The sequence below is a fragment of the Canis aureus genome, chromosome 24 (genome assembly GCF_053574225.1).
Source record: "Canis aureus isolate CA01 chromosome 24, VMU_Caureus_v.1.0, whole genome shotgun sequence".
Lineage (NCBI taxonomy): Eukaryota > Metazoa > Chordata > Mammalia > Carnivora > Canidae > Canis > Canis aureus.
The window spans coordinates 39,367,885-39,389,158 of NC_135634.1; the positions used below are offsets into that span (position 1 = coordinate 39,367,885).

At 36.8% G+C, this 21,274-nt stretch overlaps 1 pseudogene; it reads left to right on the forward strand.

Moving 5' to 3' along the window:
* The first annotated feature begins 10,049 nt into the window (after window positions 1-10,049).
* On the forward strand, window positions 10,050-10,446 carry LOC144296531 (large ribosomal subunit protein eL31 pseudogene; annotated as a pseudogene).
* Window positions 10,447-21,274: the final 10,828 nt, after the last annotated feature.

Genomic DNA, 21,274 nt, shown 5'->3' on the forward strand with positions numbered 1-21,274 from the left:
AGTAGAATAGCAGAGGAGACCTCACAACCTTTCGTGGAAGATACTCTGAGAAGTCTGGAGACAGGATGAGAATAACAGGGTGATCTAGGGACGAGCAAAACAAATGTCTAACACCTGACAAGAATGACAAACACAAAATCATCAAAGGTGTGGGAAAAATACAAATGCTGAAGGTAAAAGGTTATTTATGGTTATTTATGAGAAACTCAACATGACAGCAATACAAAAAGAAATGTAAGCTAAAAGAAGAAAAAAACGAACTGAGAAATAGGAGCCATGAACTGATAACCTAGAATTATCCCAAGACATATAAACACTTTTTAGAATTTTAAGAAAGAGGTACTTTTTATTTGATTAAGTAATAAAAATAGTATGAGCGTCATGGATGGCTCGGGGGCTAGAGTGCTTTCAGGGAGTTGTGCTTTCTTTGGGGTCAGTGCATGATTCTCAAACCTTAGAAGGATAGAACAAATCTGGCCAATGAAATCAGCCCACATCCTACCCCAGCACTCTCTTATTCACATCCATTTTGGGGTAAGAGAAGTGCAAGGACCTTATTAGCAGACACATCTTGACCTTGATAACTGGACTCTCACTATTGTCCATTGTCTACTTCCCAAATAGATTGCAATACAGTGTTTTTATTTCTGTTTTTGTTTTAATTCCCTTTGCCACGCTTTGGAAACCTACACTTTAGAATTTATGTTCCAGAGAGGAGAAAAGAAACAATTCCTTTACTTTTTTAACACCTACTCTTACTTTACCAAGGGTTATAATGAGGTCCAATTGTCTTCCTGAAAGGTTGTTTTGTTTAACAGAGATATTCTAACTCAATTATCTGGGAATAAAAGGAACAAAAGAAAGCCATTATGCAAATGTCAGCAAATCTGGAGTTTTCAAACCAATTTATAATTAATATCAAGCTTCTCCTTGCATGCCATTAATATTATAACCTCTGAAAGGTGAGAACAATTGGAAAAAAATATGAGATGTAATAGGGAATAAAAAAAGGTTATATCCTATGAGATTTAGGTCATGTTCTCTATGATAATATGGTGCCAGCTGATCAGGTCGTTTGTGGAAACTAGTCATAAAATGTCCATTGTGTTTTAAAAAACCCTTGGTTTATTGAATAGATAGAAATAAATATCATTTTATCTGTGGACTGACCCCCCTCCCTTAAAATTCTAGTGATACAACTGCCCCAAAGGATATGTTAAAGGTTTTACTCCACTTTATGATGTGAAAATGAATGGAATGATCTCTGTGATGTTAGAAATTTTAGAATGAAAGATGAAAAAATGAAGACAAAAGTGTATTTATTTCAGGACAGCATTGTGCTCTTCACAACCTTTGCTGTATCTCATTGGTCATCAATCATCAATACCCCCAGAAGCAGAAGGTTGCATGCTCAGGTGCATTATATATACATATCTTCATCTATCTATCTATCTATCCAACTATCTATCTGTCTATCTATCATCTATCTATCTCTATATTATTTATATTCACATACATATGTGCATACATATCCATTTCATTATATATTGTTATAAAACATTATATTATATATTTAACAGATAATACTATGTGCCTTGTATTCTATATAACTATACATTAGTAATTTTGAAATAATGTATGTTTTCCAAATTTTTAAAAACTACTGGGATATATACATTATATACTGTATCATTATAAATGATATACACATGTAGTATAATATATATGTGTAGTATGTGTATACTTTTCAGAGTAATTTTGTGCACTGGCAGGGAAGTGAGACTGCTGAGGTTATAAATATATGTACAATATATACACATGCAGTCTATTGTGTATATATATGTATATATATATGACACTATATGTAGTATACACATGTAGTGTACTATTTATATATATAGTATTTTTTATATATATATATATAATACTTACAAATTCTGGGCGGCAGACCTGGGAAATTTTATTTTATTTATTTTTTTATATTCAAAATCGGTCCATTTTATTGTAGGTAAATTATACCTCAATAAGATTGATTTTCGGGCAGCCCGGGTGGCTCAGTGGTTTAGTGCCACCTTCAGCCCAGGGCCTGATCCTGGAGTCCCGGAATCCAGTCATACGTCAGGCTCCCAGCATGGAGCCTGCTTCTCCCTCTGCCTGTGTCTCTCTGCCTCTCTCTCTCTCTCTCTATGTCTCTCATGAATAAATAAATTAAAAAATCAAAAAAAAAAAAAAAAAGATTGATTTTCAAGAATATTATCCAGGAACTAATTACTTAGAGTAAATCAGCTCCACTAACTCTCTTCCTTTTCTTATGACTACTCATATTGTAGCTACCTCACTAATTCCCATAAAATGCATTTGAAAAATGGTAGACAAAATGTAAGGGATATTCAAATAAGTCAATTTTTCTATTTTTTTAGATGCTATGATCATTCACTGGCCTAAAAGGATGTTTTAAGAAACCTTGCCTGTGGTTCTGAAAACTTGACATTAGGAAACTGTACTATAATCCTTATTGTCCTCAAATGTAGAAAAAGCAAAGGTAATATATAAGCACTGAACTTAATCACTGGATAAAGTACAAGTAAATCAGAATCATTAAAATAGTAGGAAATTTTAGTATTATACGGAAGAGGAAAATATAAATGGAATGCTAATTTCTCTTGACGAGAAACTGGGAAGTATAAGGTTAAGATTTTGTTGTTGTTGTTGTTGTTTGTTTGTTTGTCTTATAAAAACATGTTTTAGACAAAAATGACACAAGCCTGCTGACAAATTTTTCATGGGCTTAGGTGATTGCCATCTGCAGAGCTTCAAAATTGGCCTGATTTTATCCCAGATAAATGTTTGTAGAATTCTAGAAAGCATAGAAAAATCAAAGGAAACTCATGTGTTCCAGCTGAAAAAGCTAGATTAGTTTTCTCAAATAGTTCTTAGTTGCAGGCATATTGAATCTCTGCATATAATCTGGAAATTTTTATTTGAAAAATAACTCCAGTGGGCCTGGATCTCTACCATGTCTTCTGTCTCGGGTTGGTATGAAGGTCTGTGCCACCTTTCTAGTCCCACCACTTCTAGCCGCACAGGCGGTTCTTGCCACTCCAATGATGAAGTGGACGCCTCTGCTTCCAATTTGCTAATTTCTTCTTTTGTTTACATGTTTGTGTTTTTATTTTCCACATTTTCTTCACAAATTGCCATTTAATGGTAGTGGTGGTTGTTATTTTTTCAAGATCCAGCTCAACTGTACCTCATCTAGAAGTCGTCTCATTTCCCTAACGAATGATTTTCCCTACTGTTTTATTTGCCTCTTCTTCATCCAGTTGGTGAGGGAGATATTCCTACTTTCAGGTTCTGGTGATTGTGGGACCCAGGACATGTGACACTGGATGGCTGAGACGACAGTAATTTATTAGTCACATATAATTACAGCCCCAGGGAGAAGGACACTGTGCACCACCACATGGGGACAGGTGGGGATTACAGTGGGGAAAAAGTGAACCTGCCAAGGCCATGGGAGGCAGACTTTGTTGTGCCAAGTAAGTGGGGTCCCTGTGGGAGGATATGATTGGCTTGTCCAAGTGACTGTGTGGGCTGGCAGAGAAGTGAGACCCCTCACGTTGAGGACAAGGAGAAGTCCTTGAAGATAGGGGTATTAGGTGGGTGGGGAGTCTTTCCTGCTGCACCATGGGCACAGCTGGTAAGAGCCAGGGAGCTCATGGTTAGGTCTCTGGGGACCTCTGAGGTCCAAGATGTCAATGAAGCACTGGAAATTTTAGGTCTTGCAATACGCTGACCTAATCATTCTTTTTGAAAATTTAATTTCATACTTTATGGTTCTAATGTGTCCCATAAAATCTGGCACAGGATGCTACTTTGCCTTGCAATTACTTGCTGGCAATTTTGCTAATTTAACCTAGTCTCTCAGTTAGATTAAAGAACTAGAAGACCAGAGACGATTGATTTTTTCCTTATGACTTCTTCACATCTTCCCCAAATCTTCGCTTTCACATACTTTTGATCCGTGTGGGTACATATTGTATTAGTTTCATAGGGCTGCCATAACAAAATACCACGGAGTGAGTGGCTTACAACAATAGGAATGCATTCTCTCAAGTCTTTGGAGGCCAAAAGTCTGAGATCAAGGTGTTGCAGGGCCAGCCTCCCTTAGAAGGCTCCAGAGTTGGATCTTTCCTTTCCTTTTCGAGTTTTTGGTGGGTTGACAGCAATATGTGGTGCTCTTCTTCACCCAGGAGTAACTGCATGGTTCCAATCTCTGCCTCTGTCTTTCTTGGTCTTTCTTGGCCAAGACCAAGCTTTCTTGGTCTTACCGTGGCCTTCTCACTCTATGTGTCTCTGTATGGCCTTCTCTTTATAAGAATGGCAGCAATTGGGTTTCAGGTTCACCTTCATCCAATATAACTTCATCTTAACTTGATTGTCTGCAAAGACTTTAAGGTCCCATTCATGGGTTCTTCATTGTATCTTTTTTAGGGGGAACACAATTCAATTTGGAACATATGGGATTAGGAAAAAGATGCCTGTTGTGTATGTATATACACATTCCAGACAACTTCTTGTAAATGACTTGTCTGAGGTTTATATAGAAGATCTCAGTAGGGAGAGATCTCAGACCTCAGTGTTCCCAGCCAACTTCTTCTTGTCAAGTGCTGAAAATGAATAATACCTACCAGTGTGCCTTGGTGCATAATTTGCTTTTCAGAAATCGTAAAATGTACTCTCTACTTACAAAGTCCTTTGTGAGGTTCAAAGACTGTCTCAATACAAGCCAGTTCTTTATGAAACGTTGCTGTAATCCACACTGACCAACCATGATAGGAAAGGGACAGCACATATGTGTTGGCTTTAGCTCTGATTTTGTGTGTAGCCAAAGAACATAACATAGGAGGCTGGAACAAATGGTTATTTCCCCCTTATGACTGAACAAGTCACAGAATAGGGTATGAAGCTTTCTTGGCTTTTTCTGCATATATGGTCCCTTCCCATCATTTTGTAGCTAATCACAATTGGCAGAATCAGGGGTCCTCCAATGGGCGAAAGTTTTGTGTTGTTTCCTTACACTAGTGATTTCATCTTTCCTTCAAGGTCAAGGAAACAATCACTCACCTTCTCCATTCCAGAGAAAGCTTGTTACTGCTAGGTGTTCACGCCAGCCATGTGAGCGGGGTTACTCCCATAGGCTGCTTTACTGAGCAAAGTAAAGTGCAAAGAGAACAAAAAAGGGTCAGAGAGCAATTTACTGCAGCCTCAGTCAAATATCAAGCTTTAAATCTCTACCTCAAAGATTGCTTGTTTCAGGTTTAGCCAAAAAGACACAGGAAGACACATTTTAACTATCAGCTGACCCAGTTTAGCTACTGCGAAAGATTTCCAGATACCTCTATTATATAGTCATTACTACTGGGCAAGGATTGGGATGGAACCCACTATCATGAATTTAAAAGTATAGTTGCTAAGTGTTTTTGACTCTTCCTGTGTTTCTTAAAACTAAAGAAGGCTATTCCAGATCAATGTTCATTGATAAGCATATGGAGTTGCTTGGGACCTGGCACTATTATTTAGTAACTTACCTGGTGGTGGTGTTGGACAAATTTGGTAGTTCTCATACAGTGAGACTCTGTGGTGGGGAATTGGAATTTCAGGTCAAGGGGTAAGAGTTTCCTTACATGGCTGGCCTTGGTCAAGTCAGTGGAAGTAATAAATGTTGTAGAAGCTTCCTCACGTTATCTCCCCTGTTCTACTCATGGGCATCACTGCCTAGATTCCTGTTGGAAACCCATAAGTCGGGTATCCAAGACTGAGAGGAGCACAGACTCACTCTTCTGGCATCCCAAGTAAGAGAGCAGACTAATCTAGGCACACTGAATTTATTACTGCTGCATAGTATGGTAATGGTGATAGTTTGAATTTAGATGAACAAGACATTAGTGTTCAGTATGTGCCAGACATTGCACGGCATGTTAAATTCAAATTTAACCGGGTATCCTGGGTTCTCCTGGCAACCCAAAGATAACAGGTGTCTCTATCTCATAAGGTCCTTACTTGGTCAAATATAATGATATTTGAATAGCATTTAACATGATACCTACCACTTGGACATATCAGTTATTATAGTTTCTAATTGCAACTACCGTTTAATACTAGATATTATGTTGGGTGTTTTTTGTATCCTGTCACTTCACAACTCAGCTAGATTAGGATCAACAGCCCTGATTTATAATGAGATATAGTTTATCATAAATTGTTGGGTATCCTAAGGTTTTAAAGCCTCTCTATTACTTCCCCTTTATGGAAATGACTATATATATAGGAGCACAGTTGAAGGGAGACAGGGTTCTATCCAGGAAATGCAACCACCTCTTCTGAAAATACCTATAATGGTCTCTCTCCCTTCTGTGGATTCAAAAGAAGGGAAGAGATGGAGGTGATCTACCATTAACTGTAGCATTTTAGGTTTGCATTGTCCACTATTCCCTTTGCTAGGAGAGAACTACTCATTGGATGCTTGTGAACCAAAGAGATGGTCTTATAATTCCAGATTTGGATGCACATTTGAGAAATGTTCATAAGCTACATGAAGTCTGTGGAGTTTGGACAAAAGGGCTAAAAGAAATTCCTTTATTATCCTTCTGCTTATGTTCTGGCAGGGTAGTGGGGGGGGGCATTGGTGAAGGAACTGCTAGATATGGAGTTTGATACTGATGGGACCCTGAAGCTATCTGGTTGTTTTAATGAAAGGGTTTCATATCTTAATTCACTTATACTGAAATAACTGAGTGCTCATAACTAGAGAAAGTACTACTGTAGTCAGCAAAAAGATGCCATTACGTACAACCTTTCCTGAAATGGGCTTGAGTCATCTGTGGAGACAAATTCCTTTCATTCCTGAGATGATTAATATAGAAACTGATGGCAGGGTGGCTGAGGGAAGTTTCATCCATGCTTTCTGACACCTGGTTCTCCTAGGGCATTGTTTGGAGGTTCACCAAAGCTCGGCATGATGACCCCCATGTTCATCAGAGACCCAAAGGGTATGCACAACATCACATCTGGGCATTATGCTGATGTGCACACAGGGAGGACTTAAATTCAGAAGATGATTTTTTTTTTGCATGTGGTTTGTATAATGATACTCAGGGCTGGAGGCTCTGCTCCTTCCTGTGTCATTTACTACTTGGTTGACTTTTCTACAACCTTTTTTCTTTTCCAGCCAGATTTTAAGCCATTTATTTTGGGATCAAAATGCTATAATCATACAGCTTCTGTACGCTCACAGCACCTAGGACAGTGTGAGGTGCAAAGTATTTTCCTACTAAAATTGTGACCTAAAAAAAAGTATTTATTGATTTAAACCACTAAGTTTGGAGTGGTTTGTTATGCATTAAATGCTACCTGAAGCATTACCAAAACAAACAATTAAAATTTTTTTTTTAGTTCTGTTTTAAGTTAGATTATGCCATTGCTGTGTTAGAAACCCTCTAAAACCAGTGTTTCTAAAACCCTGCAAAGCTATACATGTTCTGGTGCCCCCTATCTGACCTCATCATCTATTACTCTCCCCCTTGCTAAGGTCCTCTGGCCACACTGGTGTCCTGTTGTTTCTCAAACTCAATAGGCACACTGTACACTATGGCCTTTGCACTGGCTAGAGCCTTCTACTGTCTCCTATCCCTTTGGCTAAATCCCCCACCTTCATCAAGTGTTTGCTCATCTTCTAACCATCTCATTAAAAATTGCTGCCTCACTCAAAGCTTTGATATATTTACTGTGATTTATTTTTCATCTGTGGAAGTGATGTACTACATGCTTTACTTATTCATGATGTTTGTTGTCTAATTCCTTCACACTAGGATGGAAGATACTTATGTCTTAGGATTGTCTGTTATGCTTGCTGCTGGTTTCCCAGCACATACAATAATTTCTGCCACAGATGAGGTCCAGAATGAACATTTAGTGGATGAATGAATTATGGAAAGCACGAGGGGTGATATAGCATGTGTATTCACTTTTTAAAGGAGTTTTGCCTTGAAGAGGAGAGAAGTCTTGCAATCATTTTGAGTTTAGAGAATTAAATGTTTTATTCCTTGAAAGTTTGAGCTTGCACATGTATGTGTATTAAAATACAGAGAGATAGGACAAAGCCTATCAGTATTGGAAGGGGAGGGAAGTGATCTCCTCTCTCCCAGCTATCAGAAAGATTCTATCCAAGTGAAAAGACAAGTAAGTCTTTTCAGTGCTTAGACTGTAAAAAATGAATGGGAGTTCCAAAAGGTCAGACTTGCTGATTATCTTTTAAATATTCTTTTCTCTCTGAAATATGCCATATTTATAAGTTATTATCCTTTGCATCGTGTGACCTTTTTGCTGGTCAAAGACGGGTGCAGTATTCTATAATTCAATGTTACGTAAGTCAGACTGAAATAGTCTCTTTAAAAAACAAAGTTTGAAAGTAAAATTGTGCTTTGCCACCAGTCTTAATTCTTAGTAAACACACCTTTAATCTTTCTGATACCTTGAGTATATTATCTTTCATGGACACTGCAAAGGTCAGAAAAGACAATTTCCTTTTTAAATAGATTGCTTGTGAACATCTCATATTTGATTTGCTTGAAGATGAGCCTTTTAATGCTTTCCTCTCCCTTTCCTTTCATTGTTAATAAAAAAAAATGTATCCTGTACTGTGATGTTTGATGTGTTAAAGTTTTTTTTTTCCTTCGTAACGATATTTGCATTCTGAACCAATGGTTACTGAGACTCATTAGCATATTGGTCTTTGGGCATACTGTCATGTTACGAGAATTCTTAACTGACATTAGGTACAAAAATAGAGACAAAATTTAGTTTAAACTAACAGTAAAGTCAGGAGAGCAACATTTCATTTACTCATTCATTCATCTACCTGTTCATCCAATGGCAAATTCTAGATTACTGAATATCAACCAGGCTAAGTATATGGGCAATAGAAAAAAGTAGCATACATAGGTCTTTTCTTGAAAAGGTTAGTTTAGTGGTGGGAGCAGACACATAAAGGCTGTGTGTGTTATAAAATGGGTCCCTATGCAAATGCTCTTCTATATCTTCATACCCTACTCAGAACAACCAATTTGAGCAAATTTTTCATTTTATCGATTGTTTAATATTTTGTAGATTAACCCTAGTGTGTCTCACATCAGAAACCTCTTCTGTCTATGGTTTGACTTAAAGATAGCATGGAGTTATCGTCAACTGGAAGGTCTAGGAACATAAATCACCATTGTACAATGTTTGCTTTCTGTCTCTGCAGGGAAAAACAGCATGAGCTGTAGTGGGAAGAGAACCTGACTCCATTGGTTGCGTATGTAGGGAAAACAGAAATTCATGTACAAAAGCCCACCATGGACTTCCTTTTATGTGATTATAATAATCTGAGCTCCTGTTAGGGTGTCTGAGGTTTGGGATCATTATGTTGTCCTAATTAAAAAAAAAAATCTTTGAAAACTCCTTTATTCATTTCATTTGATTTTGCTTTAATGTGTGATATCATGGGCTTTTATTCACTCTCTTGCCATTGGATGTCATATACACAACCTTAAAAACTATAGGTTTGATTTTCACTTTCTTTAAGCTTGAAAACCCAGCTGAGTATTGACCATTGATGAGACAGGGTTCAGGTGGTATTATTGTCAAACTTCCAAGTTGAGCAGAAAGACCTCCAAGGAGATAGATACATATTAGAAATATATTTACAACTGGACAAGAGTTGAAGAAGAAAATACATTGAATTTCTTAAAGATGACACTTATCTTCATGGGCAAAGGATTAGAGAACCATATCATATCTCTCATTTAAAAAGAGGCAAGAATGTTAGAAAACATAATGCTAACCTCATGAGAAGGCTTCAATTAATTTTAGCCTGTAGAAATCATTAAAAATATAGGATTATATAACAATTTGTATGAATGTTATTGCAGACTTTGTATCAGAAATTACAGAAATGTAAAAATAGGGTAAAAGTGCAATGTAAAGACAAGCAAAAAAAAAATCTTCCTTTCAAACTAGGGCCCAGCAGAATGGCCCCTGCCAAGAAGGGTGGCTGAGAAGAAGGGCCATTCTGTCATCAATGAGGTAGTGACCAGAGAACGCACCATCAACATTGACAAACGTATCCACGGAGTGGGTTGCAAGAAGTGTGCCCCTCGGGCACTCAAAGAGATCCGGAAATTTGCCTTGAAGGAGATGGGAACTCCAGATGTGCACATTGACACCAGGCTCAACAAAGCTGTCTGGGTCAAAGGAATAAGGAACGTTCCATACAGTATCTGTGTGCGGTTGTCCAGAAAACGTAAGGAGGATGAAGATTCACCAAACAAGCTCTATACGCTGGTTACCTACGTACATGTCACCACTTTCCAAAATCTACAGACTGTTAATGAGGATGAGAACTAATCGCTGATTGTCAAATAAAGGTATAGAACTGCAAAAAAAAAAAAAAAAAAAAAAACATGCAAAAAAAGCAAATGTTTGTATATGTATTCATACTTAAATATAAGACACAAATGAAATATACAGGTGAATACAAAGGTTTTTATTTAAAATGACCATTTGGAAGAAAAAAGAGGAATTGGTTTTATCTTATAGTTTAAGAATATAAAGATTACACGTATAAGCATGAACATATAAAAGTTATGTACAAGGGCACTTGGGTGACTCAGTTGGTTAAGCCTCCAACCCTTGATTTTGGCTCAGGTCATAGTCTCAGGGTTGGACTCCCCCATTGGGGTCCTCTCTCAGTAAGAAGTCTGCTTGAGATTCTTTCCCTCCTCTGTGCCCCTACCCTTGCTCGAATGTGCTCTCTCTGTCTCAAATAAATAAATCTTAAGAAAAGTTCTGTACAGAAATAGAAATCATTAGAAAAAAATCTTGGTATTGTTACCAAGATTAAACATACAAACATGAAAAAAATATGCTAATAGCATACTGAATCCAGAAAGCGAAAGTCGGTGTGACCTCAATGAACAGTTTATTAAAAGTTATGAGATTAATATCAGACTTTATGGAAAGCATGAAATTCCCTGATATGAGTTGGACAGTGATAAATTATTGGGTTATGTTTCAAAGAGCAGAATATAGAAAAATTCATTAGACTATTTTTTTTTGGCCGCAAGCTGTCAATATAGTCCTATCTTGGATTAATGAGCCTCCTCACTTGTCTTCATCTGATTGGCACCAACATTTTGGGAACCCACTCATCTAGTTGATGCACTGGAACAATTGAAATTTTTGTAAGGGAAGGTTTAGTCCTGTCAGAGATGCATTTCTTTATCAAACACTCAGTAAATGAAAAGGTGCAAAGTTCCATGGATTATTTGAAAGAAATCACCAATAATTAATATCTCTATAGCTATTAATAGTTTTTTTTTTTCTAGCTATTCATAGTTTGTTGAGCATTTTAACTTCTGTATATGTAGTCTCTCTGGCCTCTCTTCAAGTTTATGATAACCAAAATATTTGAATGATTGGTTGGGCATAATTATTGACCAATTAGAGTAGATGTAGGCATTGATGACTACATTGATAACTATACAGAACCAATCCTGAGTTTCTTCTGCAATTAACTTTTTGTAGCTCTGTTATTATCTTGCTCTATTACTAATTTAAAAGCTGTGTTTTAAAGGAAAAACATGTTTTGTTAAGGACAATTTTTGTTGGAAGTGACAGAAACTCAACTCAAAGTGGCTTAAGCAAACAAAAGAAAACACAAACAACAACAAAAACTCCCATAGATTTTGTCTCACACAGCCAGGAAATTTAATCATGATTGATGCAATGGCTCAATCAAAATGACATTACCAAAGATCTTTTTCTTTCCTTCTTCAGATTTGCTTGTCACAGGTTAGCCTCATTCTCTCATGCTGCAGGAAAGAAAGTTGTGAGCAGCCCTAAGTCTACATCTTTACAATGTGAGATCAGGAAGGAAGATAAACTGTTTATCTCTTAAGGCTAATAAATAAAATAGCAGTTCTGTGGTTGGTGCTGGTTGTGTTATACACAATGAACTAATCAATGCCATGATTGGCAGGACTTGGGTAACATGCTTGCCTGTCTATCCAGGGAATGAGTGGGCACTCTATTTCATGATGTCACTAGAGTTACATGAGATGGGGAAAGGGATACCTTTCCAAAGAAAATCAAAGTCGAATGGAATAGTTCCTCAGTAGAAATGAATAATCATTGCCATAATTTACTATAGAAGTGAATCACAACGTAATTCATGTTTTAGAAAGGGTAGTATAATGATTAGAATAATGATTATTTTCTGTGCTGAATTACTTCTGTGTTCTTTTGTGAAAAAATAGTGATTTTTAGAATGAGCAAAAAAATAAAAAATACATTTGCCAAGTTTCTTTAATTCACTTGTGCAATCATTTACTAAGGAAGAATGACAACTTAACAATGTTGAATCATCCAATGCATAAACACAGAATTTCTCTACATTTATTTAGATCAGTTTTATAGTTTCCCACAAATATATCCAATATACTTTTTATTAGATATACACCTTGGTTTTTATTTTTTGGGGTGCTATTATAAATGATACTGTGTTTTTAACTTCACATTCCAATTTATTGTTAGCTTGTATGAAAGCAATTGGCTTTCATATGTTAACCTTGTATCCTGTAATCTTGCTACAGTCACTTATTACCAAAGGTCTTAAATGGGTTTATTGAGTATACTCCTTATCACTCAAATGGATTTCTTGCGCATCCTTCCCAACTATTATTATAAATTATTTAAATATAGATGCTGTGGATTATAAATCTGCACTCCCATATCAGTTACAGCCATCACAAAACTTCCATTAAACAACCACAAAAAGAACAGTTTTATGACTCTCACTTTGACTCTCCCCTCAACCAATTACTCACCCAACTTCAAGAAACCCATAGTAATGTTTATTCCACAGACTTATCTTCAAGATCAAGCGGGAGATTTTATACAAATGTACTTTAAGACTTAGTAGGCCATACAAGTTTATTCAATATTATAATATTAGTGTAATAACAGTAATAATTGTATAAATACAATCGAGGCATAAACATAAGACTGAAACCTTTATGATACAGAACAAATATTAAATTCTCCTTTTTATGATTATATCTGTAATTGATTTCCTTTCTCTACTTATGTAGGTAGGCCATACACATTAAAATGATCCATAAAAGACTACATATCTGAAAGTTAGTAAGTGCTCTACTATTATAGAGTTATGCTAACATTTACTAGAAAACTTGAAATGCTTGAACACATCATCACATTCCCCAAATGTAGAACTGTGAATGAATAAGTTTTGGTCCAAAAACAGTGGATTTTCCCCTCAGTCTTAGAAAAAATACTAAATACCATGTAATTAGTACAAACATAACACATAATATATAATGCATAATATATTAGTATATACATAATTAGTAAATATATAATACTATGTAAGAAGTATTAAAATATTTCTATTTTTTAAAGATTTTTATTTATTTAGTCATGAGAGACACACAGAGAGAGGTAGAGACATAGGCAGGGAAGCCTGATGCAGGATTTGGCCCCATGACCCCAGGATCACGACCTGAGCCAAAGGCAGATGCTCAACCACTGAGCCACCCAGATGCCCTAGAATTTTTCTAATTTTATGTTCATTTTCACAACCAGTAAAAATAATAGATTAACAGTTAGGAAAAGTATATTCCCTGCATCAGTGTGACCTTAATAAAATTTTGGAAATTTAGATGACCTTTCTTTAAATCCATGTTCTGAGAAAATCATATGCTTTTAAATATTGAGAAGAACAACTTCAATATCTTGAAGTCAGTGGATTTGTTATCATGTCTAATCATCAGCATGAATAAAGTCTTGAATGCAATTTTTAAAGTTTTGGCTGATAGTTATAGTTGGATGTTCTTTATGCTGTCCTATGTTCAATTCTGAGCGTGCGCTCCGATGAAACGTAGCTTCTTGTGACATGTGGTCTTTTATTAATAATATATATTTACCTTAAAACAAAAGCTTACAAAAATGATTTAGCTGGTGATTTCTTAAAATCTGATTTTAAAGAAATAGCTACAAATATTAATCTCTTAAATAGGTTTTTAATTATCCCTATCAATATACTTAACTTTTTCTTTTAAATGTAAATAAATAAAATTATGCTGTCCCAACAAATTTACTTTCAGTATTTTTAAATTAGTAAAAGAATTCAAACATCATTCTTCCTTATTATGTTCTCCTTTCAATTTTTTGTCTTTTAGTTTTGACATGATCTTCACCATCTTCTGTATGCATTTCATTATTGGTTATTCCATATAGATTCTATGAATGTCATCTCTTAAAAATAAAAGTGCCAGCTATTAATTAGGTAAAGGTGTCAGGAGAGGCTTAGAAGCCAATGCCCTGGTTTCCAGGTTTCCACTGATGGATTCCATTTCAAACAAACAAACAAACAAACAAACAAACAAACAAACAAATTCTCTACATAGTATCTGGGTTCTAATACAACAATTTAAGGTCCTGCTCGATGGATCTCCCTCAAAAACATTGTTTAGTTTGGCTTTCAAGTTAATTTCTATCTATTTTATGCTTTCCAACCTATATGTTCAGGTATTTAAAGTATAATAGAATGTTTTGGGAAGAGAAACAAGGTAGAAAAGAGTTCTCCATTTACCTAAGCTCTGCCTCTATCTCTCAGTGTCTCAAGGACTCTGTTCCTCCTTGAAATGGAAGTGTTATATCAGATAATCACCCATAGTTTCCTTCTTGCTGGGTCTTTGCAACATCAAAACCATGAAATGGTATGAGTTTGGGTGTTAATTAAGGTCCAGGTCTTGATTTTTTAAAAAATTTTATTTATTTATTTGAGAGAGAGAGAGAGAGAGAGAGGCAGACACAAGCAGAGGGAGAAGCAGGCTCCATGCAGGACTCGGTCCCAGGACTCTAGGATCACGCCCTGGGTCGAAGGCATCACTAAATCGCTGAGGCACCCGGGCTGCCCAAGGTCTTGATTTTTTAAAAATAAGTTCTTCAGAACCTTTCCAGTTGTGCAGATTGGGACATTCTTTTTCATATCTTATTTCAAGAAAGTAATTATTTGAATTGGTATTTTTCTATGAGACCTTAGATTAATGGCTTTGTGGATTCAAAGCTAGTTAAAAAATTTAAGTTCCCTTGAATATGTAGACTAGCACATGATTTTTCTCTGCTTACAACTCCTATAGCCGCACCTTAAAAAAAAACCCCACAAAATTCCTTACACTGGCTTATAAAGCGTTCCTAGTATAGCCCTCAGTGACCTGTGCTAACTCATCCCTGGAAAATATCTTTGCTCACTGTGCTGCAGGCACTAGGATCTCCTGGCTCTTTCTCAAAGAGCCAAGCATACTTGCTTAGGGTCTCTGAATGTACCATTCGGTCTGTATCCTGGATGCTTCATCCCAGTATCATGGTTTAATTCCTTTTTCTCCCCTCAATTATCACTTCACTGGGGAGATCTTCTTCGGAACTGTCCCTCCCAATACTCCATGTCCTTACCCAGATTCATGATTTTCATAGCGCTTATCACCACAGTATACATTGCTAATTGTCTGTCTCTAACTAGAATACACCTTTGGAGAAAAGAAATTTTGATTGACTTACTGCTGTATCCTCCAGAACTGTTTGCATTAGGGATATATTTATTGAATGAAAGAATGAAGGAAGGAAGAAGAAAGAGAGAAATAAAGGAACGAGAAAGAGAGGAAGAGAAAAAGAGATGAGGAAGTGGAGGAGGAGGGGGAAGATTTGTATATCCAGTTGGTCTTTCATCCTGATTCTAGAATCTTGAGATATGTGAATCTTTGCTTACTCTGCTTTGGTGTGTCAAATCTTTACTAAAATGTTCCGTTGCCTAAATTTTTAAAGAGGATCAAACACATTTGTCTAAAATAAAATCTTATAAAATTGGTGTCTCTACTAATTGCTTCCTGGTTAGTCTACCTTGTATTTCTTTAATCGTTCCCTTCCGTATTTATAAATCTGCTAAACCAATGACTTGGTCAGTCCCTGATTAGCCTAAGCTTTGTCTTTCTGATTTTCTACACCATTAAACATATTAAGCTTTATTCTGCCTTCAATGGATCACAAATTTTCAGAGAATGAGTAAAACAATGTATATTACATTTATATAGAACGTATGCATAATGCTGCTTAGAGAATATTCCTTTAATGATATCAAAACTGAGCATAAAAATCGCAGTTTTTGATCTTTTTATAATACATTGTATGCAGATTAAGCAAAGATCCAATCTTGCATTGAAGCAGATTAGACCATTTCACGTGTGACAAAAATCAGAGGGATTGAAAAAAAATCTCCCTTGCTTCACCCTTGCCTTGCTCCAAAGTATCTCTCAGTCACTTCTACCTGACACCAAAAAATATATCATTTCTTACTTAATGGCATTAAAAAAAGCAAGATTTCTGCTAAAAACTTCAAATACATCATGTGAGAGGGATGCCATATGAATTCATTATCAGTCATTAACAACTTAGCATGAATTAGATAACATGGGAACACCATGGGGAATTGAGAAAAATGGCATCTAAATTTGATACCAGTGGAAGCTGGGAGGGTACAGGTGTGAAAGTGATGGTAAAAAAGAAGCCCAGATGGAAAGTTTCAGTAGAAGGAGAAGAAGCAAGGCCACCTGAAGACACTCAGCCTGGGATTAGTAGCATAGCGTCGAGCGTATTATCTGTCTTATATGGAAACTTACCTGTCTGCTAGCTGTCTTTCTTTATTCAAAAAGAATATTGGACCATAGATAGAACTCTTCTGCCTCTCTTGTGAGTTTCTGAAGTTAAGCTCTCTGTCCTTAGGGCACATAGGTCATTTTGTTTAGGGACAGTTTGGTAGGGTAGACCTATGGAGGTACCGTTTTGAGTAATAGAACTCAAATTAAATTAACATTTAATTTCTATGGTGATATATTTGAATAGTTAGGGGACAACTTCAAAAAGATCACGTTTAACTCAGATATGCCTTTCCATCGGAGATGCTTTGAGGATCCAGTTTATGAAGAAGAACATCTGTTCTTCTTTAACATGGTTCTGCTGCATTAAGGATGTCATGTAATTTTAAATTTATATAACATGAAAACTACATTAGTCAGCTACATTAGTTATCCACCAAATAAGTAGGCAAAACCATTTTAATAGAAAAATGTCCTGTAGCAGCCTCTGTCACTAGTATTTTCAAATATTTTGTATTCTCCACAATATCAATGTCCAACAGCTCAATTTCCCTTCAGGATATTTGATTTTTTTTTTTTTTTTTTGAGAATCCAAGAAACAAGGGCTCTTTTTTTTAATAATATTTCAAAATGCTCGACATTGGACCTTATTTAATTTTGTTAGTTTGGATGGATGCAGGAGTTTAAAAGTAATATTAGCACATGTCCAGATTTTTAAATCAATCTTTGTGTTTAGTAATAAGGGGGCAATGCTAAAAATAGTTTCAGACAACTTTGAGTTAATTTTTTCCAGCATGTGTGAGACCCCGACATTCCATATGGACTCATCACAGAAGTCTGTTTTTGCTGTGTCCTCCAAAATGAGTCTGTTAAATGAGCCCTTCATTTTGTTTAGACGCTAATATTAATTGTTCTGGAAAATGTGGTTTAAACAACTGAAATAAATGTGCATTTGCTAAATTTAACACAAAAGAGTTACAACATATTGTGCTTAGGTAACATGTATGTGTTCAAAGTAATTGAAATTTGGATAATATTTACAACCAATTTTGAAATTTAAGATTTTTCTGGTTTGACCAAAGCATATAGGATGCATATGCTTGAAATCTGCTGAAATAGCTACTTAGTCAAACCAGCCTTCCTAACCAGATGAGTCATTTGTTTGCTTCATTTCTTCTTAAGACCTGTGAGGGGCTTCCAAGCTGTCCCTCTTGCAGCAGATGGAATACTCACAGGAGTCCATCCCTATAGCAACCACAGCTGCACCGGGCAACCAGCGCTGTACTGATTTCCAAATAGCATGTGAGGCCACTGGAGTCTGTAAAACCTTCCTTTCACCAACTGGGTTCCCTGCTGACACTATTTGGATAATGTCTAATTTGACCTGCATCTAAGAAAAAGATGGCTATCTTATACCTAACTTAGGAGGACACTCAACCTAAAAATAGAATTGTCTTAGAGAAAAACGTTTCTTCCCAGGTGTTTTTCTCCTTAAGTCATATATATTCTAAACATTTCACTTACATAAGATTATCTGCCATAGATACATCTACACCACACTCATACGCTTATTTGATTATACCTTTGTTAAAACCATGGACCATGAGAGCATTTTTGTGAAGATTTAGTAGCCCTTACACGGACGTCTTCATGAATCAAGTTCAATATTGAGTACAGGGTATTTCCCGGGGCAATACTGGAAAGTTTTTTGTTTGTTTGTTTGTTTGTTTGTTTGTTTTGGCAGTCATGCTCCTGGCCAGACATTTTATAATGCTTTCTTAGTGATTGTTTAGAGATTCCATCAGTAGTCTTTTTTTTTTTTTTTTTTTTTTTATTATTTATTATAGTCACAGAGAGAGAGAGAGAGAGAGGCAGAGACATAGGCAGAGGGAGAAGCAGGCTCCATGCACCGGGAGCCCGACGTGGGATTCGATCCTGGGTCTCCAGGATCGCACCCTGGGCCAAAGGCAGGCGCCAAACCGCTGCGCCACCCAGGGATCCCTCCATCAGTAGTCTTGATAGCTGAAAACAAACTTAGATAAAGTCATAGCTTGGATTGTGCATTATAAAAAATTATTTTATTATTCAAATGTAATCACTTTAATGAGTTTTTAGAGAATGTTCTTGCTTTGAAAGTAGTGACAAGTACCTGTTTTGAATTTACAGTGTGAAGAATGACTTCATTAGATCTGAAACCTTGCCCCACATGGTTAATGAGGTTGAAACAAGCATAGAGTTTTTTGTTTTGGTTTTGTTTTTTTGGAAACCAGCAAAAAACTTAAAGCTTATTTGTCAGAGAATTGTTTCTGCCTAATCAGCTTTTCAGATCCCACTAAGAAACTCACTAGCTGGCTCTGCAGAAGCCTGGACTCCAGGCCAATGATGTGGTTCCAGCCTATGAAGAAGCAATACCCTGCCTTCCTTACATAAAATCACAAGCCCGAGACCCCTTCCAGTTTGTACCAACTCTCAGAACATGCTAGTAGCCCCTCTCCTTGTCCTATGACAACTTCCTGACTTCAGGGGTTAAATTTGGACTCCTTCTGATGTTTAGTCTCTGCCCTAAGGTGAACATGGGATGTATGTTACATATATATTTGCTGAATGTGCATGCTCCATCTTTCCTCATGAATAATCATAAATTTCTCCACCCTTTTAATCAATGTGTATGAAATCTCAACCCCTATGATTATGAAAAACTTGTTCTCTGCCCATTTGGGGAGGCAGGTTTGAAGCTTGTCCTCTGTCTCCTCATTTGGCTGCCTCTTGAATAAACTCTTCTTGTTGGATAGCTTTTCAGGGACTGGCTTTGCTGTGCACCAGGCAGAGGGGCTTGGGCTTGGTTACAGAGCAAATGGGTTGATCTGCATTTGTGTAGAAGGTGTTCAGACTATGACTGAGGAATCTCAACTTGGCGTGACGGTGTGATTTCGTTGTTACATCCACGGCTGTCTAGCCCTCACTACCTTCTCCCTACTTTTGTTTCTGAACCTGTCTGAGCTAATTTGGGGTTGGAAAAAAAATGGAATAGAATCTACATGAGAGCCAAATGTGCTTATAGCCTTGTACGTTCACATATCATGACCAACACTATTTTGTGAGAGCTGATGAATGCAAGAAACTCAGAGACCAGGTGGAGAATATAATACCTCTCACTTCTCTCACTATACATGTAAGCTTTCACCTATCCTGAAGAGTATATTAAATATTTTGAGGTCCTCAAGAGTAATATCTTTCAAAAATCCAATTTCTGTGTGTCAGTTTAAGGATCTAAGTTACAACAATGTACTTGAGTGAAAAGGAGTCTATTATTCAGATAGTGTTTGTGTAATTCCAAATATACACTTGTTTTTCATGCTAGAGCCCACATATCCCCGTGGCAGATGGGATATTCATTCTTCCTATGTTTTTGGTGTCATATAAACACAGCTTTCATGTCATGTACATGCTACAATATGATTGCATATGGTTTCATTGAGGATTTCATATTTATAGGGTGGAACTATACCATGATATGAAATATGGAAGGCTAGAATCAAGCATTGGGCCAAACTTGAATTCCCTCCAAGGACGTTTTGAGTTCGTAGGAATGTGCACAAAGGTACTCATTATATCATGATTTTGTTTGTAGCTGGGACCATTAATGTGGCCCTTGAGGATAACATTACAGGGAAGCTCTGTTTTTCAGGGAAATGTTTGCTTGCTAGAGAATGGTATGTGCTCCCCACACGCACATTTGTTATGCTACCAGCTGTTCTCTATTACTATCACTTCAACCTGTAAATAAGCCTACAGGTTGGGTCCACTCAGGAGCAACTCTCTCCATCGTGAGAGGTAAACAGAGACAGATGACACTGAATCTGAATCCTCTCTTGGCTTCCACTGCCCTACAGAATCTTTACTTCTCCCTGCCCTGCGCTGAACTATCAACTATTTCACTGACCGGTTGCCTGTAGTTGCTTGACCCTCCAACCCCCTACTCCTGCCTTCCTGTGTTCCTTTAAGTCCTGACAGTCTGCAGTTTGCCGAGGGTAACTGGATGCCACTGGCCTTCCTCTATTCCCATTCCTGTGGCCTTTATCTTTCTCTGATTGATCAGGCTCCTTATCCTACTGCTCCCTGGAACCTGCATCAGCTCATGTGATTTTCTCTCTAGCTATATCCTCAGTGCCACACTCTTTTTCTATTTCCACCCATGACCTAGAACATAGAGACCTAGTCACTAAAACAAGAATGAAAATCAAACCTTGGAGAGGCTTTGAATTGCCATGAGTGGGAGTTCAATTACCATGCACTTACTTTATCATTAGAGCCTATTTTCCTTGAGGAGAACCTTGTGAGATAGTGACTAACTTCATTGTTTAGAAAAACTTTCACTATCATCCAAGCATTAGTCACTTTAGAAATTTGGGTGAATCAGAAGAGAACAACTTGTAGCTTAGCAGTTCCAGTTAAGTTCTTTAGAGGGGTGCCTAGAATAAATAAATAGGGCTTTTTAAAATCTT